Here is a 27473-nt window from a genome sequence, read left to right as displayed (position 1 = left end):
ACCGAAAAATAATACCTAACATGTCGATATAGCTGCCGCCATTTGATATTTTGTCACCGAGACTGAAAATGAAAATATAAAAACATTTGAAATTGTAATAAGTTTGGCGAGATGATAAAATTGTGACAGTCCTTCGTTCAGAAATAGCACACGCACACATTTTCAATTTGTACTCCTCTGTATTATTGTGAAAAGCCTTTCCTGAAGTAGAATCCTTGCGTTCCTTCGTGTACTTTGACACCGGCGGATCTCCCCAGTCAAGCCAGCCTCACTGTTGCTGCTCTTTGCCCCACTGTCTCAGTTCCTCTCCCGTTTCCACTCATTTCCCTCCCGCGGCCACAGAGTTCGCCTGCCGCCGCGTCAGACCCGATCGGATGCCTGTGGAAGAAGCCGGCGTCGCACGTCCAGGTAAGGAGAACATTTATCTGTCTATGTGGCGGCTAGTGTCCGTTTGTCCCCAGCCGTCACCTCCACCACGCGACATCCCCGGCCTGTTGCCTGCGTCGCCGCCGCATTTCGGTGACCGAGCGGCGGCTGCGCTCCTCGGTCCCGTTACGCGGACACTTCTTTTGCTTCGCTCCCGGAAGGTTGTTCCGCTCGTACCCGGGTACGCTACTTCCCCATTCCCCACCCCCTCCTGTCGCTTGTGCCCGTCAGTCAGGCGGTGAAAAGCAGCAGGTAAACAATCCCGGTGCATCTGCTCAACTGTCATGGTTGTTCGCACGGAGCCTTCTCGTTTGATTTTCGGCATTAGTGGAAGCTCAATGCGTGCAGGCTGCTGCAAGGCGTATAGCGAAGAAGCTAACTGCCTATCTGTTGTGGTTGGCAGTCCAAATGCGTGACATCCAAACCCACGCACAACAATGCAACTGTGTGCATCGCATCGCCCCCCTCCCCCGATTTTGTTTTGTTTTTCTTTTCTTGTTGTTGGATGTATAGTGCATGCGTTGCTGCTGCATGCGTTGCATGAGCTCATCCTTATCCAGGTCAGGCGTGCGTTTGTTGTCATTATGTGGAGGTGCGGTTCCGGTCCTGTCTGTGCTCTGATATCAACATTTGCTTTGCCCATATCACTCCATGCCTGGTGTTTTTTAATTGTATTTGTGTGTTCACTGTGGCCCACATCATCCAGTCTGTTGTTATTTTAAATACCACAACCACATTAGTGAGGCCTGCACGTTGGGGTAAAAGTGGCACAATTTGTACTCTAAAACTGTATTATAATCTAAACACTTTAAATGTTGCGGCGGGTGAATTTGTGCATTTGGTATCCGGGCCTTCAGTGGTTTCTTACGCGACTTAATTCATTGCCTAATACCGCCACTAACATGTTGCAATTATCAAAACCATCCATACTATACAAAAAGACAATATAACCACAGAACTGTGCATGTTGTGAAACTGTTCAAAATCAATATTTATCAGAAAACAGGACAAAGAGACAATAATGTAAATATAGAACATCATGCGTAAGATGTTTTGCTGTGACCAACTAATCACAGGATGAAAAAATGCTGACAGCATCGAGGGCCAGCTCGCTGGATGAATTTGTATTGATTCTGACTGGAAATTTTCTTGCAGTTACATGTGCCAGCACTACTAATTCCGAAGGGAGTCAGCAGATTAGATTGACATGGCAGCACATCTGATTGGACAAAAAATCTAACATCCACATACACTACTAGAATCAGCACAGCCAAGAGAAACGCTATGAAATGAAGAGACTAGAGTCCTGGGAGTTAATTAATACAATTTCAGGGAACAAATATTAGAAACCAGGTTGTAAATGTCGGTCTGATTAGGCCAGCGGAGTAGGCCTTGTGGGCACTGATGTGGGCACTGACTCTTCACCCCTGGTTGAATTTAAGGCAATAATTCATTAGAGGGGTTAGGTTTGCTCTGGTGTGACTTTTTCTTTTGGGGATGTGCTGTGTCAGTATTGTTGTATCCTTTGAGTGTGTGTTTAATACAGTGGGACATCTAAGGTGGGACACAATTCATTGGGGACGCTCGTAGGCATACAGTTTTCCCATTTGAAATACAGTAAACCTCTGCCAAAAATAGCACACACAAAATGCAATTGACACCCCCCCCCCAAAAAAAAATGTCATAATTGCCCATGATAAATTTTAAACCGAGCATGCAGATGTGGCGAAGATTCTCTGTAACTTCCACTAACAACCCAGACTAAACCTTGCTCCTCCCCAACATACAAATATGTTGGGCTCTCAGTCAAGTTGCATCACTTCAATGTGCTGTGTTCATGACTCATTTGTAGCAATTTCAAGGATTTTATGCAACTGGGGCCAATATTCTCTTACATTTATCAGTTCTGAAGCCTCTTCTTTTCACCACTGACTGTTTTCTTCTCCTTTGTGCTTTTGCGGCACGTCTGTGTGGTTGAACAATTGTGACGTTTACCACCTTTTGATAACGTATAGGTCAGATGAGCGCGACTCGCGCGTCCATACTGCACTCGCATCAGATACATTACCGATTCCTCATATGAAAGGGGCCTGGGTCGGATACGAAAAAATCGGAATGGTACTGTTCACATTGACATCGTTAGCTTTAAAGGGTGTGTGATTGGCACCATGCCATTATCCATAAAGTTCACCTTTGTGAACAAGTACAACTACGGAGGACTGTAGTACAAACCACACTACAAACTTTATTAGTCTTTGCTTGACAGATTTACAGTCAGTCACCCGATTATAGTACTGTCCGTGCCACAATGATCGTATCATTTCTATTCACTTGCAACCAATATCTGTTGCACTGTGATCTGAATTGATGCCAGTGTGGTAGAAAGTCAACACCCATGGAAACTAATGCATCATTAATGTTATGTAATAAAGTCCACCTCGATAACGTGAGGCAGACTGATTGAGTTAGCAGCCTTAATCTAGTCATGAACAAGTAAACAGTAAAACATATTGCCAGGACCAGGGAAATGTGTTTCAAGTCTTCTATGATATTTTACACAAAGCAAAGATTTTTATCATCCTTTACCTCCACCTTTGCTAGTTCACAGCTAATAGGAATGTCCGAGCGTGGGCCTGTTTGTATTGAGCCAAATGCAAATAATTACTTTGGGACAGTACATTTCCCGGTCACATAAATTTTGATGAAGCACTTAAATTAAGAGCTTGATTGGATTTGTGACTAGCAATCACAATTTTCTTTGCAAGTTCTTTGTCTTTGTTTTTCCGCTTAGGCTGGATTTACACTGCAGAGTCAAGTGCCCAGTTCCGATTAAATGTCTGTATCCGATTTTGATCGACTACCTAGTTTGACGTACATTTCAAGTGAGACATACAGAATCACATTGTGGCTATGTTTACCCTTACGGAATACGTGAAACAACCCACGTCTTGTTTGGGCAGATGCTTGCTGGTGCATATACGTCACCGAATGGTGTACTGTTTTTGGATGACGTCAAGCTTAGATTGACGATCTGTGTGTTTACTCTGCTTTTCACATTGGCAAGTATCCGATATGTATCAGATTTCTATCCACATTTGAAAGAGGCCTATAGAAGCCCATAAAATAATTATTAGTATTACATTTGCAAAGATTTTTTTTTAAAACCAGGTCAATAATAGTAAATTATTATCATTCTAATTATGCTTTACACAATCAGGATTTTTGGGGCCGGTCAGCGAGTTTCAAAAACCGATAACCGATCCGATCACAAGATGGAGGAATGTGTCTATTTAAAGGACCTGTTCATTTACTGTATGTACTTGTGTACTTAATTGCTCAAAAAATTATATTTACAATAAATAATGTATCTTTGTTCCTCTTTTTATGCCAGTGAAGCATAGTGACAGACAGAACAAATGAATGGTCTTCAAATAGATGGCAGGAAGTAAATACAGTAATTAATGTATGCACTTGTTGTGACATTTTTGTTGTGAGATTTTTCAATTGTAAAATATGTTCCTTGGCTCCATAAAGGTTGGAAATCACTGCTCTAGTCAGATGGTGTATTCTAATCAGTCAGGTCAAACCAACATTACATGACAGAACTAATGGGCGCTAACTTACTGTAATTAAATTACTTTATTTTTAATTAAATGACTTCACCCACACCGAAACTCTAGAGCATGATTCGACAGAACGGCGGCATGTTTACGTCCAACCGTTCGTGCTAGCAGTAGCTTGCTAGGGTACATAACATTTTATCGCCTGCTTGTGAGGTGTATCGTATTAAAAGTACGTGGACATACCTCAGGCAAGCCTTAAATGAACGTCCCCTCTGTCCTGAGCACTGGTGACCACCAACACACGTTTTTTCCCCATTTTGTCCTCATAATATAGTCGGTGCGCTCCACTCTTGTTGTCGTCGCCACGGTAACGAGTGTATCCGGTCGCGTTTGAGTTGACAAGATAAAGTCCAATGATCGTAAAAAACGGGATGCGGTGGTATCGGAATACAAGATTTTATGGCGGGAGTCTGACAGTGCAATCGTGAAAGAGCAAATTTGTCTTGTAGTCTGATCAGGGCATTACGTGTTGCCTGTCTCCGACGTGTTGTCTGTCCCACACTGCCGACGTTTTTTTTTTTTTAAATTTTAAATAACTTCTTTGGCCGTCAAATATTTACAGTACTACGTCAAAAGACACGCGACAAGGCTAAAAATAAACTAGCTTTTGGATTCAAATATACTGTGCACGCAGCGACGCAGAGTTAATGTCTTGCGGAGCCGATCAATGACGTCATTGATCGGATCGGCGAATTATGACATGAAAGCCGATCCGCCGATCAGCATAAAATGCTAAATATCGTCCGATACCGATAAGCCCGATCAAATCGGTGTAAAGTCTAATTATAATGTAAGAAGTTATTACATCATGAGCCAAAAGTTATTATTTTACAGGTTCAGGTCTTTTATTACGTTATTGGTCAGTTATTACATTATGGGCCCAATATACTTAAAAAGAGGCAAATTTATTACGTTATGGGCCGTTATAACATTATAGGTTATGGGCTTCTACAAGTCCTCATTCTGATCCGTAGATATGTAGTTACATTCCGTTTTTACTTTTTATTTACGCTGTCACATATCCAAATTGTGCCACTTGAGAACAAAACATTGCATATGTGTCACTTTAGCCATGCAGTGTAATTCCTGCCTTAGCTGGTTAGTTGTATACTACAATGCTTTTAATCATGTAAAGCACATTGAGTTACCTTGTGTATGAAATGCGCTATATAAATAAATTTGCTTTGCTTTGCTTACAAGTAGTGCACTTTCTAGAAAGCTCTATGTCTTCCTCCACCCTTCATTTGAGCTTCCACCCTTCATGACTTGTCGGTCTTCAGTTTTGACAAATGACTTCATTGAACTTATTAGTGCTACTTTGCCAGCGAGGTTAGATATCAAGCATCGTGACCCAAACTGGGCGGTGACTCGCTCTAAAGTTTTATCTGCATGAAACAGGGCGCCTATTAGTGGCACAGCAAAAGCCAATCCCGTGTTTAGTGCAGTGCCGCAAACCTCCGCCGAATCGAGTTTTATTTAAAACCGCATTTGGATTTGTTTTTCATTTCAATGCTGTCTGCTGTACCAGCCTGTCACCTGCACAGCAGGCGCCTCTGTTTGCATGAAAAGACATTCTAATTTCAAGCGTCACAGTGTTTTGGCTCAGTGTACTGTGTGTGTATAATGCTTGATATTGGCTCCAGTGTGTGTGTGTTTATATGTACTGTATGTATGTATGTATGTGTCTGTCTGTTATTCCCCCCCTCTCTCGCTTCTACATCCGTGTTGTTGCGGGAACTTTCTTTCTCTGAAAATTTCAGCTGTATGAGATGAAGGAGATGAACAAAGGAAACACAAACAACACATATTTTCAAAAGGAAACAAAAAAAGCGGCAATACCTACACAGGTATTCTCACAGCATCTCACAGCATTGTTTTGTGGGAATTGTTATTTGTCTGTGCAGGGTTCTCCACACATTCTATCTATTATAGAGGTGTTGAATGAGGCTTCAGTTTGGGTCCTCGTTTTCTGGACAAGAGGAAAAAGTAAATTGTTTTTTTGTTTTTGTTTTTTTTTTTTACATAAAAAGACTCAAACTATTTTTCATCATTATTGTAGACTGTCTCATTGAAGGCCCCTTTTAGGCTTAAAGTATGCATTAAAAATGAGCCTCTGAACCTGGTTATGACTTACTTGAGATTCTTTAGGATACCTTGGCCATCTGCAAAATGCCCAGTGAGCTGTTGTTTTTGTGTTTAATCCCAGACACCAGACTGCTGCCTTTCAGAGAGCAAAATTGGTAGGAAAAGCGCCTCTCTGCCATCGCTCTTCTGCTCTCATCCTTCCAGCGGCCCATTATTATCAGCGTCGTAAGACAGAGTGTCTGTGTAGTGATCGTAAGAGCCAATCACAAGACGAGTGAGAGGCAGGTTTCCATGGAGAAAAGCGGGCTGGGTCTGCGAGGGTACTGAATCCTAGTTTGAGATGGCTGGTCTTTTCCAAGGTGATAGTACTCTCTCGCACTGGAGCAAGAAAACGCCCCTGTAGACCTTCCTGCATGTCTGCTTGCCTTTGTGTCTCACTGCTTTTCCACCTGTCGAATTATTTTTTTTGTTTGTTTGAGGTTTGGTTCCGTTTGGTGGGGTTGAAGATTTAAACCCGCAGGCTGGAAGAACCGTCCGCCTGAATACTGGTGCCAGGCCGGGTGGCGGGGACCTTCTGAGGGCTATTTTTAAAATGTTTGAGCATTATAATAGAGTTAAAAAAATATTCTATTTATTTTTTTTAAACTGTATTATTATTATTATTATTATTATACCTAAATGAAAAAATTTTTGTACCCGACTTGGTAATTTAATTTGTAGCCTATTGAATAAATAAGATGTTTTTAAACCAGTTTTTAATTTTAGGGGTTCTGCTTGTTTGATGCAAATACGCCACTATTTGGCTCATTTATTTATAAATCTGACTCTGTCAGTGCCTCACCAGCCATGAACCTCACCTCGTCACTGATACAATGTTAATATACTGCACTGCTTGTTTGGAACTTAGCCCAGATTTACCCAGTAGCCAATGTGGCCTCAGATTTGTGTAGAATCCAAGTCGAAGCTTGCATAGCTTGAGCTACACCTGGCAGGATGTTAAAATGTATATTTGTCTGGAGAGAGGACTCCGAGCGCTCTCCTCATGGCTGCTGTGACCTGTCAGAGGTTCTGCCTTGGATGGCCCCACAAAGAGTGTGCCTGCCCCAGTGCTGTTTGGCTCTACAGCCTGCGGTGTCCTTTCATTAGAGAGGATGTTTTTTTGTTTTTGTTTTTGTTTTGTGCATGCGTATGCTGGCTTATGTGTGTTTCCTGAGGAGTTATTACTGCTGCAGCTGGCAAAGTGGGTTTTACAACTTGTTTTTTTTCTCTCTCCCCACTTGAGATGTCCAGAAATACTCCTGTAACTATCCAAAAGCTTTGTGTTAATGTTCCTCCTTTCTTGCTTTTTTTCATCCTCATTTACAGTTGACAGGACTTCACTCTATTTGTGCTGTGCTTTGACATTCTTTTTTTGGCAAAGCGTCTTCAAGTACAAACTTTGCACTTGTTCTCTTTTAGCCGTTACATAGGCCTAGAAAGAATATGTTGAAATTTTGGTACTTTGGTACTAACAAAATTCATATAAGTAAATTACAATAATTCAGACATTTTAGCTGCTTTGGGGTCGCACAAAAAATTTGGTTGGAAATCATGCAGTAGTCACGTCTTTTACACTGCCTGTTTAAGCCAAGATTGTTCTGGGTCGCTGAGACACATTGGTACAAAGTGGCCTCACAAATACTGCGTCTTCAGAGGTAATATCAGAGCCTTAACAGAGGGAATGGCGTAATACTGGGACAGGGATGTGTAGTTACACACACACACTTGACTTCTCCCGCCCTGTTTTGTTTAAAGCAATGTTTGAGATTGCCGCCTGAGACCCTGAGGATCCCAGTTCTTGTCGCAATGCCTCTTTGTGGGCAAGGTACCGGAGCGCCCCAAAAAACAGCTCCCCAGGCACTATTTCACAAGTTGCCACCTTCATGAGCCTGTGCTTGCCGTGTTTACAACTGTGTTGGGTTAAATACAGAGGACACGTTTTGTTAATGTTCATGTGAAGGTGACAAAGATTACTCCCTCTTTCATATTTTATACGTCACAACAGAGGTGACTGAAGTTTTCAAACATAATTATCTAATTGGTGGGGTACTGAGTCACTGTGTACGGGATGGCCATGTAATGGCTGTTGCTGATCCCACAAAATGCTATATTCTACAATAATTCTTCAAAGTAAGCTGTTTGAAATAACCTTAAACATTCCAGAAGTTTAGTACGAGTTACATTGTACAATTAGAAATTACAATTACATGCAGTACATTAACTTTTGCATAAAATCTGACCCCATTCAGAAGCGTAAAAATGAAATGCGCACTAACACCCACCTACCCGCAAATCCCTCAATGTCACATACCCATGGCCCATAAAACAACCTTGTCAGCACCATTGAGTCCATTGTTGACACTTGAACCAGACCTGACAAGGACTGCTGGAGAAATTCCGCTAAAACTCAATTCACCTGACATGAGCTCATCGTCTACTTTGTATTCAACACACGATAGTCTCCATCCTAAGACTGATCTGCATCCATCTATCCATCCATCCTAAAACTGGCAAAAACACTGCATCCGTCTTCGCAGCACTCTCAGCATGAAGTTTCCTGAAAGCACAAACACACCCGTGCCAGCCACAGTTGGGTGGCACATAAATAAATATGCAGGGCAAGAGAGGCACATGGGGTTGAAGGGAAAATCTGGGGAAAAGAGTGAGGTAATAATTGGGACAGCTGCAGAACTTGAGGCGCAAATGGTCACATCGCATAGCTCTCTCATACCCTCCCCTCCCTCAGTGTCCTCACCCAAAAAAAAGAACGCATTTAAATGCGACCAGAGACCCAGATGCTGACCAACATAATCGGAGTGATGATAGTCCAAAATTGGTCTGTGTTCAGGACATAGAATACCCAATGTCACCAAAGAACAATAATCTGAGCTCACAAGACAGAATGGGATCATTTTACACACATGGGTAGAACGGTTGTGTGACAGGCCTGCCTGTCTCTGTGTGCAAAGGGTTCGGATTATTATACCGTTCTCAACAGGTTGCCCAAATTCTCCGCACCCACTCCATTTCTACCGACTCGCATAAGAACAAGTGTATTGACTGGCCTCTATTTGAGAATAGGATCTGAGCCAGTATTGAGTGACCTGCATGAAACTATCACACAAGTCCGGAAAGAACTGAACTCCTGGGAGAAGGTGTAACCTGGACCATGATGAAAGGCCTCCATTATCTGACTCACTGGCACTGCGGGCTTTTTATATCCGGCTGCCCGGTGGTTTTATTTGCTGTGTTTGTGAATTTTTGTGGCAACACTGTTGATCCCCAAGGGGGGGAAAAAAAATCATCTCTATGACCTCCATTCATAGGTCAGAATTCCGCGTCAGCTCCAATGAGCAGCCCTGGAAGGGATCCAGTATTTCATTTAGTATTAAGCCATTCTCATGTGTGTGTCAAGCATATAGGAAGTGAGGTGTTTATTGTCCCATCTCAATATTTTCATCAAAGTCAAGTGCATATGGCGGTACTGCTTGCCGTTGGGAGAGTAAGGGGAAGATCATGAAGGATTGGCTTGATTGGATTTTAGTGGCTGGATCACCTGACCCAGCATGGTGCTGTGCAGTGTTGCCACAGTTACTTTGAAAAAGTAAAACTTAGTTACTTTACTGATTACTTACTTTTTTCTAACTTAGTTACTTTTGAAATTCACTTTTTGTTACTTTCAGCAGCTGTCAAGTGGCAGGAATATCACTTATCCACAGTACAAAAAAAGCATTGGCTTAACCGTACCCATTACTTGGTAATGTACGCCACACACGTTACAGAATGATGTCAACATAAACAAATAACTTAAATATGTGTAGTTGAAGCCACATTAAATGAGCAACTTCGTGCAGACTTGACATGCCAAATAGCCACCTAAATATATACAAGCACATCATTCTCACCATCTACACTTCTTTAAAGACTCTTAACTGATAGATAGACAGACAGACAGACTGTAGCAACCCTGCCGATTGTGTGGAGGTCCATGAAGGCAACAGTGTGTGTGTGCGTGTGCGTGCCTGCGCACAGTGTACAACAAACCTTAGCATTGTCCTCTTTAGAGAAACTTGGAAGTAGTTACTGTATTTCCAGTTTAAGTATGCCAATCCCTGATCACCGTCAATTGTGTTTGCGTCACTGGCTGCTTGGGTACACGTGAGTTGACTGCCTATGAGCGGAAAACATGCAACAAGTCACGTGACGTCATTGCTCCAGACGGCTGCGTTTATAAATATTTCACCTTTTTTTTCGATATTGTAGTTAATCATTGTGTCCATTTTAGTTATGAATAGTTAAGAATATAGTGTGTTTCGTCAGTTTTATTAGTCATTACTAAAACAAATGCTGAAAATTGGTCTACACTTATGACATGCACCGTGACTGAATCAAGTGTCTTGGTTATTATTGACTTGCCTCACGTTCCCAAGCACTGTAGTTTGTTAATGATAAATATCTGTTGCCTGAGCATAAATAGTATAATTTAATATAAAAATCATATTAAACTCTGGTTCTCATGAGCAAAAAAATAACTATTGGCAGATAAATCAAAGTAACTGTATTCTGACGACTGTAATATAAAAAAGATAACACATTAGATTACTTATGACGTCACCGGCCAACGTGATTGTAACGCATTACCGGCATCACTAGTGCTGTGGAAGATAGCAGGGAAACAATCAGACGGCGCAGCACGACTGGTTAGAGCGTCTGCCTCACAGTTTTGAGGACCGGGGTTCAATCCCTGGACCCGCCTGTGTGGAGTTTGCATGTTCTCCCCGTGCTTGCGTGGATTTTCTCCGGGCACTGCGGTTTCCTCCCACATCCCAAAAACATGCATGGTGCAAAAATTGCCCGTAGGTGTGAATGTGAGTGCGAATGGTTGTTTGTTTGTATGTGCTCTGCGATTGGCTGGCAACGAGTTCAGGGTGTACCTCTCCGATGATAGCTGGGATAGGCTCCAGCATGCCCGCGACCCTAGTGAGGAGAAGCGGCTCAGAAAATGGATGGATGGATGGACAATCAGACGGCGAGCACACTGAATGTAGGGCAGACTCTGCCTTTGTACCCGGCAGTCACAAACATTCACAGAACAGTGCAGAACTTCATGAATGTCATTTGACAGCTTTGTGGTTATGTAATGCACAAAAAGTCAAATGGAACGCCATCAGGTTTTACTCTCTGGTCATTTAAAATGTATTCATGTGCAGCTTATGAATAATAACAAGTGATTTGCATCCATCCTCCTCCTAGCATTAACATTTAATTTAATTTCAATAATAAATGAGACATTAGTAGTGTAGTGATTCACATAGATGACTTTTATGCAACTGGCGTGGTATTAGTTCCCACTAAATGCCCATTCACAATGACCCTGTTATTGACTGGCAACCAGTCCTCAGTTAGTGGAGATAGGCTCCAGTCCAGTTGTTACCCTGAAAAGGATAACCATTGCAGGCAAGAGATGGATTGGACCTTCTTGATAAAATCCCCACAATTCAAATAATGCTGACACTGATCCAAACTAAGATTGTCCTGCCTTGGCAGAGGTATGTGTACTATTGACTGCCACGCTTGTTAATATTTCACTGCACAAAGCGGTGCTGATTTAATTGTGCACATTGTAGGATTCTTACAATTTGAAAAAGCAAAAAACAAGTACCGGTAGTACTCAATCAGTGCCACAACAGGGATTACAATTTAAGATCGATGCGTCGGAGCAGAAATCATGCATGAGGGCCATTTGTTGTTGTAACAATAGCACTTAGTGCATTGTAGGTAGTTTCATATCAAACACACAACGGTTGTTCTTTCTTCATATTGTCTTTTAGATACAGCCGGATATTGAGTTTGCCTCATAGAACATCCACTTGTCAGGACCTTCGCAGGGTTTGTTCAAAAGTAGTTTAGGAAAATATTGGAAATCATTGCAGAGTCAAATGAAAACAGGAAGCTTTTAAGAGATTTGGCTCCGATGTAACATAATAGAAATAAATAAATAAATAAAAATATACTTCAAAGAGTTCATTTTGCAACACATTCCAGTCCACACGTATAGTCAGATGAAAATTAGTTTTACCGGCATGTGAGATGTAATTGACTTGATTGTTTGCTACAACTTCCAAGCCTTAAATGGCATCCGCATTATTGCAAGATAATGTGCAGTTGCAAGACATTCGATTCAATTCAGATTTGATTACCTTGATAGATTTGACTTGAAGCAGCGTCCCCTTCGGATAATTGTGCAAATGTCTCCCACTGGACCTGGCAATGTTTCTTGTTGCTTCATGATATTTCTCGGTACTAGGTGTTCTGTTTACCCTGACAAGTATCTCTCCCTAATCGCTTTACTATTGATTGAGCAATAAAATAGATTTATAGCACTAATAAAGCAAGCTTTGCTCTAAGATATTGCATTTTGTAATACAGAAATATCAATATCGATCTTGAGCCTGTGGGGCAAGTTCTGATTTGTAATGTCTACATACATTGTGAGTAGTTACATGTGTTCCTGTCATAGCAAGTCATTTGTTGCCTCAATGGGACCACACTGTTTCCATCAAGAAGTAGCAAATAGATTTTTTCCCCCACTTCCAAGTCCCTTTTAAAATTGTAGAGCTAAATGATTTGGTGTTACAGATGCAACCACAGTATTTCTGGTCGTGTAGAGTTGTTTGTGTGATTTTAGCTGAATTTAGTTTTTCGTTTTTTAAAGTTCAATGGCCTGGTGCTCTTTTTTTTGTTTGTTTGTTCTAAAAAAAAAAAATTAAAAAAAATACCACTAGTCCCTGCTGGGAACACAACAAAGGATCCTCTCATATTCCAAGTGTCTTTCTCCCAGCCATTCCTTGATCGCCCTTCTCCGGCCCGCTGTCTTTTTGTTTTTTTTCTTCTGCAGGGGTCATGGGTTAGAAAAATGTGGGTTGGTACTCTACAGCTGGGGAAGATTTTGAAACCAAAAGGCACTTGTTCATAGCTCACCCCTTGTCTGTCAACGTTTACTCTACCATATCATGGTGTTTCCTTTGCACATCTGACTACCGCAGTAGTTTTGTACGTGACCTTTAGTCCCTATTCCGTATCTGTATGAGTGGCAGCTTTGGCATTTACCTATAGCAAAGTCCTTGGCAAACCAACAGGGGACCGTTTGTGTCAGGCGTAGCTGTCATGTAGCCTCATGGGTTTCTCATCACATGGTGTCACCTTCTCCCTCTTTTTTTTTTGTTATTGTTCTTATCCTGGACATATTTTCATAACCAAGCAGCTTTAAACAATCCCCCTAGTAAAGGGGATTCCAGATAGTGCCATAAAATCTCACAGTGCTAGCAAACGTAATATAAAGATAATAATAATGATTTATTATTTTAAGTTGATTAAAAAAAAAAGCTGATCCTAGACTGAAGTTAAATTTCTTCAGCAAGCCTCCTCCAACTGCGTTTCATGTGAATATTTTTTTATTTGCCGTAAAAACTCAAAAACACCTACCCAAGTTGAACACTTTAATGCACTTTTTAAGACACCATCCTGAAATTAATTTGAGTGGGGCACAGAAAAAAAACACAAACAGTCTACTCTGACAATGTATTTATTAAATTATCTCATTCACTGCCATGGATGTTTATATTCATCAGCCAACCGTTTACTGCCACTGTGTATATACGTCAACTATGTCTTTCAAAGGGAAGGTATGGAGGAGGGTCTCGCCCAGCTTGTCTGTGAAATTCAGGTTTGTAACCCACCGTAGTGACTAACAGATTCCTGTAAATGATGATGTTGCATCGCTTTGCATTTGAGATTAGTGCAGCTTTTGAGCAGAAGATAAAGATTTCACCCAACTATTAATGAATCTGGTTTCTCCGTTAGCTATTTGACCTGCCAAACACCTATTCTGTTCAGTATTTAGCAGCTTCTTTCAACCAATCAGAAAAGACCCCATGTGGTTTTTGTTTTACCATATGAATAGTAATCAAACAACAAACACGTGTCAGACCAGAGAAAGCAACCTATAGGTAGGTTTAGATAACTATAACATCCAGTGTGAGAGCCCCTAACAGATGAGATGCCACTCCAAAGCCTATTATCTTATTAGAGATCTGGGATAGATCAGTAGAAAAATGGTGGGGGAGAGCTCACACACCAGAAAACCATACCGACATGATGCTAATAGCCTGAACCGATGGAATACAGTTTGTTCATGATGATGCCTGGAGTATCTTGAGACTAGACTGTCCACCCATTTTCGAAATAGTCATGATGACTACCTCGAGAAACTGAATAAAACCTTAATGTGCTGGATTTTTACCTTGTGGCATTAGCAAGGAGTAGAAATTTGACACATCAACTCAAATAGAAGCTTTTTATGCAGGGATGATGCCCCCACACTTTGATTAATGGAGTAAATTGAGGATTATCACTGGCTAATCTCCTGTTATGGTTGTCCTCCAACACTTGATGTTTTATAATAAAGACAAATTTGAACAGAGCAACTATTTGAACTGCTATCCTTGTTAAGTATACTGGCCAGTGTCTCAGTAGTGCGGGAAGCCAGGTTTCCTTTCTAAAGGACAGAAGCCACTCTGGTTTGTTTACACCAACAGCACTGGAGTGTGGATTGACAGGATGGAGTGTATCAAAATACAACTTCTTGTATTTAGGGGTGTGGTGCCCTTTAGCAAGTCATCCAACTGCCCCCCGTTATGTGGTTTTATTGTGATGTCATGTATGCATGTAAATAAATAAAGAGCAGGGTTATAATCTTTAAAAAAAAAAAAAAAGAAAAATGTTCATTTGCTCTGCAAACGCAAAGATTTATGAAATAAATCAACTTCAATGCCATACCTAATTATCAAGGTTACAAAATGCACAGCACAATCCAGTGTTATTAAGAGCTGTAATTGTTCCTTGTCATTACTGAAAAGCTACTTAGTCTGTCTTAATTTGAGAGCTAATTACATGCATATAATTTGTGTATTTATCCTCTGGAGGAGGAAAGTTACAGCAAGATCATGGGTCAGCCACGTGAGTGTCAAGCTCCTCTAAATATCCCTGTCCATGGAGACCCACCGTTCTCAAATATCCAAATCAAATATCAAATATATATCAAATATCCACTCTCCTCTGGCAATGTGCCCCCTAATTGAGGCTCTCTTCAGCCATGTTTATCACAGAGGCAATGTTGCACTTGGAGATCATTGTCTCGTGGATTAGCATAACAACAAAGGATAGGCTTTGCTTTAATTCCACTTGACCAAGTTTCTTTTATTAGCTTGTCTGCTGGAAATGTGGATTAGCAGTTTGCACCAACCAGATCCCCCTCCCGTCCTTGCTTTGGTACTTTCTAACAGACAACCTGTATATTCACTACTTTAACACAGCACCTCATGATAGATTTCATCTGAATGATTTCTAAATCGTGACTGCTGATGTAAGGTAAACAGTGTTGATTTCCCTCTTGTTTCAACGCCTGCCCTCCCGGGGGCTTGTATTGACAGTTGCTGCGACGGAATCACACAAGCAAATTTATGCTAACTTTTGGCAAGTATTTTATACTGCACACTCTTTGGCAAACACTTTTTCTGTGCTTATTGAAAAGCCATTAAGTCCAGAACAGCCTGTTTTGGATATGATGTCACTTTGAAGTCAACCTGTTTGAAGTAAACTGCATGTGTTATTGTGGTGTTCAGTATGCTTGAAAGAAACTAGTTCATACACAGTAGTCAAATGGGGGTGTTGAAATAGGCCAGTGTGACCTGATGCCAAGTTGCACTGAAAACTATATTTTGCTTCAATCACTATATTTTACTATCATTTCAAAGCACTTTGGCTTAGAGAGTTGGAATTAAGGCATACTTCTTGATTATAAAAACATTTTCTTTGTGTAAAATGTTAGTTTACTGCTAATTACCCGCATGACATTGGAAATACGTTCTACTGAATTCTTATAAAAAGAGGAGTATAATATAAATAGACAGTAATGGTAAATTTTAAGGGGCTTTTACGCTAGTACTGTTTAATCCCTTTTTATCAAACTATTTAATTGTGTATCTTTGTGCCATTCTGTTTATTCAGGTGTGAGCTCAGTTATTGAAGTCAAGTGTGCACCACATCAACCAATAATTTCCAAGTGCACTCTGGTATGTTTGAGTTTTGGTGAGGCAAACGGGAAAATCAAGTTCACTCACTGTTAACTCACCAAGCATGTCTTCAGTTTAGCACGTATGAGGTTAGCATGGCATCTGAAATACGGCACTGTTTTTTCACCAATGCGAAGGCTAATTTGCTCAAGGCATTCCCTTAGGTCCCCACCAAGCGATGCAGCTTAATACTATCTGAACTGTCCAAGCACCATGCGGGGTTCTTGAACTAGTTTCATGAGTGGCCGACTGTGGGCACGTGATACCTCAAAACATTTCCCGATAAGAACACCAGGAGTTGCAGTTTCTTGGGTGGAGCGAGTTTGTTATGCGTGCAAGGGTCAGTCACTTGGTGTGCAGGTGTGAGACGCTGACAAAATTTTTTTCGCGATTGTCCAGTTCAATCACCTTCGGCCGCGTCGCTCTGTGTGCGGCGGGAGTACTGTAGCCAGCTGGACTGGCCATTGGCCATTGTTAGATAACTAAATGTGCTGCATTGGTTCTTTGTAGATGTGACAGTATTAGGTATTTGGAGAACTTGCCTTATTTTGTGGGCATGTTACGTTCTGATGTAACTGGAGAGGACAAAGCAGAAGAACAAAGGCATAGAAGGGAGTTGTGGCAGCCACTGACCTTATAAATTCTTGAGATTAAGAGTAATAAAAATAGGTCTTGGCAGCACTTCGTTAATATGTGTGGTAATTTTAAAACAACCCCAGAAGACATGCCAGTGATATATGAGCGGGCACCTTGAATGTATGCCTGTTTGTGTGTGCGTGCTGTGTGTGTGTGTGTGTGTGTGTGTGTGTGTGTGTGTGTGTGTGAGAGAGAGAGAGAGAGAGAGAGAATCATCAACAATCTCCATGACTGAATCCTGTGGTGAAGCATTGTGGGTTTCCCTAACAAACAAGTGGTGAGGCGTGCAAAAGGAATGTAAGGCTCTCTAACAGCGACGACCACACTACTGACAGAGCTCCTTTCAGAGATTAACAGTCACAAATCGTATCACACACACACACCCACCCACCCACACTTGTCAGTTCCTTAGCTGATTTGTTCTGTGGTCATGCATGGTGGTTTCCTAATTTCGCTTGCGGCTGATATTAACTAAGTATACTTTTTTGTTTTTTATGCCAGCCTTTCTTCTTGGCTCGTTTGCTTTGTTTAAGGTTACTGGTCTTACCACAGCCAGCAGTGTTTAATTCCTTTAAACTTACATTGTCGCCACTTGGCATGACTGCGGAAACGGCACGTACAGTATAGCCAGAAGCTCGAGGTAACATTTTCTTTGAGTTGGAGAGACTGTGGTGGCCCTTTGCGGTAATTCAGCGAGCCACATTTTAATCCCATTATGAGACAGAACCATGCAACAACTAACAACATGGTGAGCTTGTTTTCTCCAGTGCTTTGGGGCATGTGGGCGAGCAGTGGGGAGGGCAGTGGGTTGTTTCAGGCGGGCTGCTGGAGCAGGTGACATCTGTGACCCAACACAACAGTGGACACATGCTCCTTCCTCAAAGGCTTCTGGCATCCTGTCTGCCTCATGCCTACACACACACTACAAAAATATGCATTTGAAATATATCACCTGAACCAATTTTTACGGAAAAGCGATTTCCTACTTATCAATAATGGAAATGTTGATGCACTGTTTAAATTGTAACTGAACTTGAACTCCATCCACTAAAACCTCCACTATGCTACGGGCAGTATTATTCTCCGTAACCTGGCATGGAATGGAAACAGGGATGCAGTTATTTAAAAAGTAATAATGGGTGGATTGATTGATTGATTAGACGAAATGTTGCAATAATTTTGGTTTCTGGCATTTCAAAAATGTTTACATGAGTGGAAAAGGCCTAATCATGGTTACGCACAGCCGTGCCATTGCAATTCGTCTCAGATTAGATAAATTACATTGCACGTGCTAAAAAATAATCACTCTGCAAATACTCCTTCTGTAACCAGTCAATTGATCGATCGGCTTGGATATGTTTGCATATGCAAACAAGTTTGCACCTGTTTTTGCACACGCAAACTTTTAGTCTTAGTGTATATGCAATGTGCAATTCACATAGTTTTTAATTTTGGGGGTGGGGGACTCCCTGGCAGAAGTACACATACAGTATACAGTTATTTGTTTGGGCAACAAATTAGACATGAGGGTTCGACTCAGTGTCAGTATCTAAACTAATATCTGTACTACGATCTTAAATCTTTAATAGCTATCGCGAAGATGTTTCAGGTGACAAATGTTTAAGACCTGGCAAAGGTCTGTGCTCTCTCTCTGTGTTCTTGTTTTATGTTTAATCGATAGAGCCTTTGGTTATTTTGGCATTAATTTATAAATACAATTACTGTAGCCTCAAGAAAATATGAAAAGACTGCATAAAAATCGACCGCCTTTGCTGGTGATTTTTCATTGCTTTTGGTGTAGGGGAATGTTGATTATAGAGTACTAGGTTGTTGTTTTCATTGTTAAAATGCCTCTTCCTGTTCTGAAATGCTTTGTTCTGCTTTCTGAAGCCTTGACGTTATCATATTTTGAATACTGACACTCCCAAACCGTAACCATGATGTTTGCAATTATTCACAGTCCCCAGCTGCCTTGTATATAAACTCAATGCTTCATCGATAACCTGTCGACAGAAAGCGGAACCCCTTTTATTAGCAGCAAAGCCCGTCGTCAATTTGTCGCCCTGTGTCTTGTGGCTGTGAGTAAACACTACACTGGAAAATAGCTCCTAATAAAGTCTCCTTTACTAATAATAGCTTTCTGGTTATACAAAGGAATACAAAGCATGCAGGTTTCAATAATAAAATAAAAAGTTGTTAGACCAGTGTGTTTTGGACAGGATTTTCGTGCTCTCTGTTAGCATTAGCCACCTTTACTGAGGGTGATAAAAAGTATGATGCATCAACTCATTAAATGCTGAATAACTTCAATTAATGTTACATGGATGCACATTATAAGACGTGCGCGGCGCACTCTTATGTTGAGATGGACCTTTTTAAGATTGAACATGGATATCAAATCTGCATAAGTAAAGAATTTTAGCGGTGTGGAAATTCTGTTTCAAAAAGAGGTTAGCCATCACAATTTGCACATATAGACACTCGTCAGTCTCCTCGGCAACACGCACACACCTTCAATAGCTGTAAGTGCCTCCCATTTTGGTCCGAGGTATAGTGGTGCAGCTCCAGAGGTCTGGTAATTCAGTGAAGCTGTCTGCTGACTTACCTACTGTTGCTGACAGAGTGTGGGTCTCGTGTCAGCTACGCTTGGCTGCATCAGTGTAATGCTGCTGGCCGGCACATATTGAAGGAGCACATATAGAAGGTTAGGGGAGTGCTAATCTTGTAAAACTGAGGTTTTGAGCGAGTTTATTTGTGTGCTGACCTTCCTGTGCTGACCAGACCGTCAGAGGGAGCAAACCCAGACTTTCTCTCTGCAACCAGGTTAATTAAAGGCAAGTGGTGTGTTTGTGGGGGGGGGGAATACAAAATCTTAATTTTGAGTATGAAAATATGCCACATTTTGATACAAAATTTCACAATTTTTTTTTAGGATTTATAATTGAGTGGTGAGACGGACCAAATGCCACGTTTTTTTTTCCACCTCTCATAAAAAGACATTAAGTTTTCATGATTCACAGCACCAAGGTGAACATTTGGCGCCTGCAGTATTTTTTTTCTGTTGTTTTTGTCACCGCATCACAAGACCATATAACAACACTTTTAATAGTGTGACAAGAATAAGCTGGCTTTGTGACACTTTGCGTTGGATTTACGATTTTACATGATGCTGCTTTCGCCATCCACCTACACAACCCACAGTCTAAAGGCGAGCTAGCCTGATCAGGGAAGACAGCCAAAACAGTGAAGTTACGATCGATTCAAAGCCCTGAAAATGAAACGACCTGGATGAATAAGAATATTCACAGGACCCTGATAGCGTATTTCGATCCACACCATACCTTGGTCAATGAAACTGAACTAGACCCCTTGGTGGAAACGAGGCCTTACACTTTATCATTATCTTTGCAGAAACACACACACGTGTACAACCCACATGCTTACACATTGGCCTGAGCTCTGGCTTGCAGGAGGTGGCCGTCTGTTCTCACTGTTAGGTTCTTCTCTCCCACAGGCCGTCCAGATGGACCTGATCTGAGCACTGCACCTTTTGTCAGAGCGACAGCAGCTATTTTCCTTTCCTATTGTTTTTGGGTTCATTGCCTTCCAAAATACATCAAAATTTTGTATTTTGCTTTTAGACAGTTGGCAGTAGAAACTTCCAGGAGGGATCTAACCAGAGCCAATGCTTGGTGGGAAAAAAAAACAAAAACTCCAGGAAAATAAATATTGTACAGATACTGTACATACAGAACTCATCGTACGAATGTATGAAAACATTTTACCGTTCTGTGGTTTTGACCTTTTTGGCTGTTCCGTCCTCAAAAGATGGCCTCCGCCTACATGCTTTTCTGAATTATTTCTTATTTGTTTGTAAGTACCACAAAACCAAGAACCAAGAAGAAACCATTCATTTCCTGGATTTGTTGCCAACCAATCACGGGGCACATATAATCAAACAAACATTTACACTCACATTCACACAGTCTTTTGTAGCGGACATGCACGCCGCAACTTTGAGGCATCACAGAGACTCGCGACCACCTGAGAACTCCCACTCCTCTACGCTCCCCTGCTGTGAGACGGCGACTAGGACAGGACCTGGTGCACGTCAAGTGGACCTTAACCTAATTAGCAGCTTCCCGTCAAATCTTGATTCCTGTCTTCAAAAGACTCCTTCCCGGACCAAACGGTTGGGGAAGACTATGTGGTTAATATCCACCGATGCGCGTGAGGCTCCACCACTGGCGTTGAGAGGAACTCCAAACGCCAATACTTGCGGACGATGTCTGATGTTTGTTAACAGAAGATAAAATATCCGTTTTTTTATATCTTGCAAACTCTGTAGAAATATTCCAAATGTATGCCTAGGTGTCTGTGTCCCCATTCTCACTTTGACAGGTCCTCTGCATGATTTTGAAAGCTGTTCATGGTTTGAAATCAAACAGTACGAAATGTTGTATTGAACAATAAGCAACCCATCTGCCACGATCAAAGTTTAAACAATGATCCTATGTGTGAGAGTACAAAGTTGGGAGTGTTTTAGATTAATATTATCCATTCCATTACTCAAATTTGTAGACAAGATTCAGGCTGATGGGTGTGGTCTTCTCCAAGTCGGCACTCCCTCTTCCTACGCCCCGCCCCTGGGGTATTTAACTCTAAACTCACATCTTTCTCAGGAAGTTGAGTTCAGGCTAGTCTTGTTTTTCCTCTCCTCGTACCTCGCGGGCAGCTCGCCAGCTGGGTTGGCAGCCGGCCACCCCTCCTCTGTTCCTCCTTTTGTGCGGGCACACGGCTTGGTAAACGCAAGCCGGGATCGAACAGACATGGATTGCCAGCCTAAACGTGGGCCTCCGCTAAGCGATCAGAGCCGCTGCTACGAAGTGACCGGGTCCGCTCCTAGCCAAGCGGGATTGCTCTGAAATTGCCAGCGAGCCACGAAAGAGGCAGGAAGAGAGACGTCCGGTTTTCCCAAGAAGGCGTGACGACCAGCCATTCTTGTTCCCTTTGTTTTTATTTTTCTAGATCTTTTTCGTCTGCAACCAAATCTGTCGCCTTGCTTGCGGAGCCGCTTCCAAAAGAAGGCCACCCCCAAAGACCGGCTGATCTGCATTCGTGAGTCGACACTGCAATCCTTACTATGATGTAAAACATCAGTGCTTAATAATTGTGGGGAAATTACTAGCTTCATACGAAATCCCAACTTTGCCCTCTCACTCTCTGACTCAACGCATTAAACGCTCACACGCTCATTTAGTTTAGCCCAGCGACCACACACATGATGTCCTCTTTTCCATTTTCGTACGCCTCATTTTCTTTCTTTCGTTTACCCTTTGTGTTATTTTCTTTTTGTAGTTTGTAGTTGTAGTTGGGTGGTTCATTAAATATACCAGAAAATTCCACTCTTGGTCATATTTTGTGTGTGTTCTGAATTTAAGTAAACCTCTGTAACCTAGGACTCAAAATGTCGTAGAGTGTAGCAACCTCCAGATTCTGTGACTGATTTAAAAAGGTTTGTTGTCATTTCGCCTAAAGTTAAACTTGAAAAATTTGACGTGGTGCCCTTTGAGACATTAGTTTGATTTTAACAATCAAATCGAATTTTACGATAAACCGGAATTAACGCAAACGTTGCGCCTGGCGTATTATTTTATCCTAAATTAATTACAATTCTTATGTCATACATTATCGCTACACTTTAATTAACCTAACATTTATATTTTTTGGGATGTGGGAGGACCTGAAGAACATGCAAACTCTGCACATGAAGGCCTCCGATTTGAACTTTGAACCTCATACCTGTTATTCAGATGTTCTAAACGTGAACACACCATGATGTCCTAGGAGATATGCGACGGTCTGACTGGAGAGTTAACTAATATAATAACTGACTTGAGAATTTCAAGCACTCTCAATAAGCCTTCTGTGCATTTTTGTTGTGCTTTGTGCAGTTGTTTGTTTGTGCCAGACCTGTGCTACCAAATTCCGTTATGCATTCTGGAAAATCTAGTAAAAATAAAAAAATAACTGCACATTTTGTTTAAAGATGGATGCAATTAGGTTTAGCCTTATCCCTAACGTGATTATTCATATTTATCTGTCAGCTGCATCTTTTTTTTTTTTTTGCATGTAGCACTTGTCACTGTTTTATTTTGATCACATTTAAATTGTGTGTTTGTGACAGTACTGTACTTAGGATCTCCACATGGGCCAAAATGGCATCTCTCTCTTCAGTTGTGATGATGATAGGTTTAGAGATAAGAGTTACATTTAAACTATGCTTGGCAGGAGTGTGGGCCAAGGGGCAGAGCTGGGAGCAAAGTTTAGGTTACAATGTCTGCTAGAATTCCAATTTAAAATAAGGGTTTCCTTGCAGAGGAACATTTAAGGTCAACACCTCAGATTTTTGTCACATTTTTCAATGGTTTCCCCTTAAGGAAACAATATGGAGTAAATGCAAGCAATCAGTTAAGAGTCATCATAAAAAGTGGTCATCATGAAACTTATGTTTTAAAGTTAATAAGTTGGAAGTGAAGGTAGTTTATTAAACTTTTCTTTTTTTCTTTTATTTGTTTTATTTTAAGCAAATCACTTCACATGACATGAATCGGAAGCACCACTGAAAATGCACAAAAAACAAGGATCATTCAATTATTCAGTGCAACTTTGCTCTGATGTTCCGTGTTGGCTGCTTCACAGTAATAATAAAACAAGTCCAATTCACTTGAGGTACTCTGTTGCAGGAAGCGCACGCATATACACTCGCGTGTCAGTTTTTTAAAAATGTTTTATTCTTCACAGCACCTTTTGCTGTAAGTGTTACGCTGAGTCTGGGAATGTCTTATTTATCCTCGACTGGGCCACTTCAAGTCACAAGATCAACCTTTTCACTTGTTTTGATCTTGAATTCAGTCATCATAGCTCCTCTAGAAATTCACCATCTGCCCTCTGGCTATTGCTACTATAGGCTTCAGCTGCATTTACATTCACTGTCTGTGCTCGGTAACCCCCCCCCCCCCCCTTTTCATAAACTCTTCAGACAGTTTTTTCAGTATTCTCTGTTAACACACCCCCAACCAGCCGTAAGTGTATTGTTCAATATTGTACGATACAATCCCCTGATAATGATCATTTTCCCACTTCTTCTTACTCCCCTTCCTCTCAATATTCACGATGTTCCAACCCCCTTTTTCCCTTGAGCTGTGTCTCTTCCCGCCTGCCGCCGTCCAGCCTGCAGGCTTTAATCATCCCCGTTTCCGCTTGCCTTGTCACATTTGGCCCCCGTGCGTGTCTGTCCGGGCCTCGTCACACAAGCGCGGCGCTCGCTTGGCTGACATCTCGCCGCACCGCTGAGGGCTTCTGATGTCCGTGACACATGCGCTGACCTCTCCCCTCGCTTCTCCAAGCTCTGACATCATCAAAGTGGGACGCGTTCCTGCCCTGAGGGCTTTTAGTGGTTAAATGTGATAGGAGCCACATTTGCAGAAGAGCAAAGCGAAATAAATTACTTTTTTTTTTTTAAAGTCTTATTTTTGCCTCATGTCATACCATTTTCTTCCTGGCCTCTTTCTATACAAGGAATTTTCAACCAAACAATGTAATTTTGTGTAACGAAAGTCCACTAGCTTAATGTTCAACGCCATTGACAGGCTAATGGAAATTAACCTCCCGCTGTTGTCGGGAAGAGAGACCACATCAGCACTATTTTTATCAGAGGCAAATCACGCCAAGATCACATAATATGTGGACAGACATATGCTCACAGGTGCACCCACCCCATAACAACGTTGATGTATACTAATGGAAGCTCAAGGTTTTCCTTGGTGGAAAATGGAGTCACAGTCTCCTTCTGTTAGTGTAAACCAACGCCATAGGTGAAATTGTACCTGTGAGAGTGTGAGGCTTTGACAACCGCATGCAAATTGAGTCAAAGCACCCAGAGGCTCATTAAATAAAACATTGAGGTTAAGGACAAGAGTCTGTTTTATTCATAACGATCATAACGGGAAGTCTTGTCTCATACGGAATGGAAGGACTTCATGTAGGGTGGCGTTATGGACGCCGCTGGGGGAAATAATTCTGTTTAGTCATTAGCACGATGAAGACGGAAGACTTGTCATCCTGGAACAGATTTTCAAAATACAGTGCAGCCTCTAAGGACAACCTTGATCCATTTTGAGACGCTGGTTGATCTCCAGTTTGTTTGCTTTGAAACGAAACACGTTTTTCGTTTTGGAAATAATGGGAGTAGGAATAATCCATCCATTCATTTTGTACTCATTAGTGTCGCCGGTAAACTTGAGCCTGTACCGGCTGACTTTGGGCGAGAGGTGGGGTACATCCTGGACTGGTTGCCGGCCATTAATAGGGCATTGGAATAGTCCTTCCATAATAAAAAAAAAAAAAGTTCTGATCTATTTTTCTTTATGTTTTCAGAGTTGGATTTTTGCCAAATGTTTTAGTCAAAATCGGAATTGTACGACATTAAGAGGCTCCACTGTACACAGAGCATGCAAAGGCCTATAGTATACTGGTTAGAATTTTGTAGCTTTTTACTCACACAAAAATATGGTGAATGATCTCTTCATGATGGCGCTTACCCTTTCCAAGCATTGAACTCCTCACATCTTTGAATGTATTGGTTGGATTGTTGTAATAATAGCAAATAAAGTAAAATGTAAGAAAACTCTTCAGCAGTGATTTTTTTGCATGGGGTGTCAAGAGGGGTATACAGTATGTTTTGTTTCTGATGTTCTATGATTTAGTCCCACCTCAATCCAGTCTTTCCCCCCTTTGTTCCCATCACCTTCTGATGATCTCGATTTGCACAACCACATGACACAAACAGTTTAACAATCGCAAATCAAAGCAACAGGGGAATAATTACCCCTCCCAGCATATGACAGGAAACGAGGAAAGTCAATGTTTCCCTTTTAATCCAATTAAATAAAACCGCAACAAAGCTATAAAAAACTCTTTAACTGGAGCCACTGTTTCAAATACATCTAAAGTTGCGGTGAATGAGGCCTGATTTACTACAAATCCAAATAGCAGACTCCGGGCGCTAAATTGTGCGTTCACCTGAAAAAATTGCGCGTGCTGTTGGTGGCTGTGTTGCATGAAAATCTACAAAGTGTGGAATCTTTTACCAAGATCGCAAATTGCGCTGTGTGTTCCCTCACTCTAACCGATTGCATGCGCTATTGGCAACAGGTGTAAAGGTTCTGGAGACCGCCCTACTTAAGAGGGTTTTGCGCTTTAGGTAGCTCTGATGGTTTTTACCATGGAACATTTGAGAGATCACCACAAGAGTAAAATGAAGTTTGAACTGAACTGCAGGAGACCTCCGCTATTTGCGGGGGATAGGGACCGGGCCCAACCGCGAATAACGAACATCTGCGAATAATTAACGGCCATTATAATTGCATTGAAAAGTTTAGTTTTTGTTTTCATGAAAAAAAAAAAATATCTTGAATAAGCGGGCATAAATCACCAATTAGCGCTTTCCACAAAAAACAGGATTGGTTAAAAATAAATACATAAAAACTTGAAAAGAAATTGGGGGGAAAAAGATCACAACTAGGTGAATCCGTGGGTGCTGAACTGCGACTACGCAGAGGTCCACTGTCATTGGAAGAGTTGGTGAATTAGACAAACAAACATCTAACTAAGTTACATAAAAGAAATCACTCCTATAGTTTTGGGTAAGCTCGCACCCGCACAAAGCCTATGTTTTGTTGAATTGAACTCATTTCGAGTGCATCAGCGTGGCAAATGGATGCATACATTGCATCTATAACTTGGGAGAGGCAAGCAATATATTTACAGTGTGCTGAAATAAGTCAGATGCAAGAAATTGTAGAGTTGAAAGAGTTTTCTAACACTGTAGGTTATACTGTGTGTCATGACTCCTTCTTGTGACTGGCTCTAAGACACCCCTCAAATCATTCCATTTGTTCCTGCCTTTTAGACGCAGTATTTAATCGAGATAAAGTCATCAGCACAATTGCTTGAGCAATCAAATATGTGCCCTTTTTTTGTACGCATAGATTTTTTGTAAATCAGGCCCTTAGTTTTCCATTTTCCTTGGGATTTCTCTTATACATACAGGAATTAATTTATTCGTATGATAGATTTGCTAAACAACCAATGAGAACGTGTTTTAATACATTTGTTTGTAACAATTTTCTCCATTAGCCCTCAGAATCATTGGGGGGAAAAAAACTACAAACCACACCATTCCTGCTTCCTTTGTTTTGATAAAACGGTCAAAACTGATCCCAGTTAATTTGTTTTAATAAACCAAGTGCCCAAAACCTTGCATAACACTCACTGATGCACGCCGTTAATCCATATTTTATAGCACGTCTTCATGAAGTTGCGTGTGAGCTGGAGCCTATCCCATCTGCCTTTGGGCGAGAGACGGTGTACACCCTGGGCAGGTCACCAGCCAATGGCAGAGCTTGTTTAAAACTGTGCAGCCAATTTAGTGATTAGCTTTTTATATATGATGATTTCATTCAAAATA

At 41.4% G+C, this 27473-nt stretch overlaps 1 protein-coding gene across 2 annotated transcripts in view; it reads left to right on the top strand.

Moving 5' to 3' along the window:
• The first annotated feature begins 246 nt into the window (after window positions 1-246).
• The window catches only part of fut8b (fucosyltransferase 8b (alpha (1,6) fucosyltransferase)), a 111365-nt gene continuing 84138 nt past the window's right edge, over window positions 247-27473 (top strand). The window contains exon 1 of one of the 2 annotated variants that reach the window (XM_061753780.1): window positions 247-408. The gene's annotated coding sequence lies outside the window, so the exon portion shown is untranslated. Of the gene's footprint in view, window positions 409-21590; window positions 22061-27473 lie in introns of those variants that run through there. The other variant, XM_061753781.1, reaches the window with a different exon arrangement.

The sequence above is a fragment of the Phyllopteryx taeniolatus genome, chromosome 18, assembly GCF_024500385.1.
Source record: "Phyllopteryx taeniolatus isolate TA_2022b chromosome 18, UOR_Ptae_1.2, whole genome shotgun sequence".
In the NCBI taxonomy this organism is placed as follows: Eukaryota; Metazoa; Chordata; class Actinopteri; order Syngnathiformes; family Syngnathidae; genus Phyllopteryx; species Phyllopteryx taeniolatus.
Note: the sequence above shows the minus strand (reverse complement) of the source record. Positions and strands in the feature narration are given on the sequence as shown.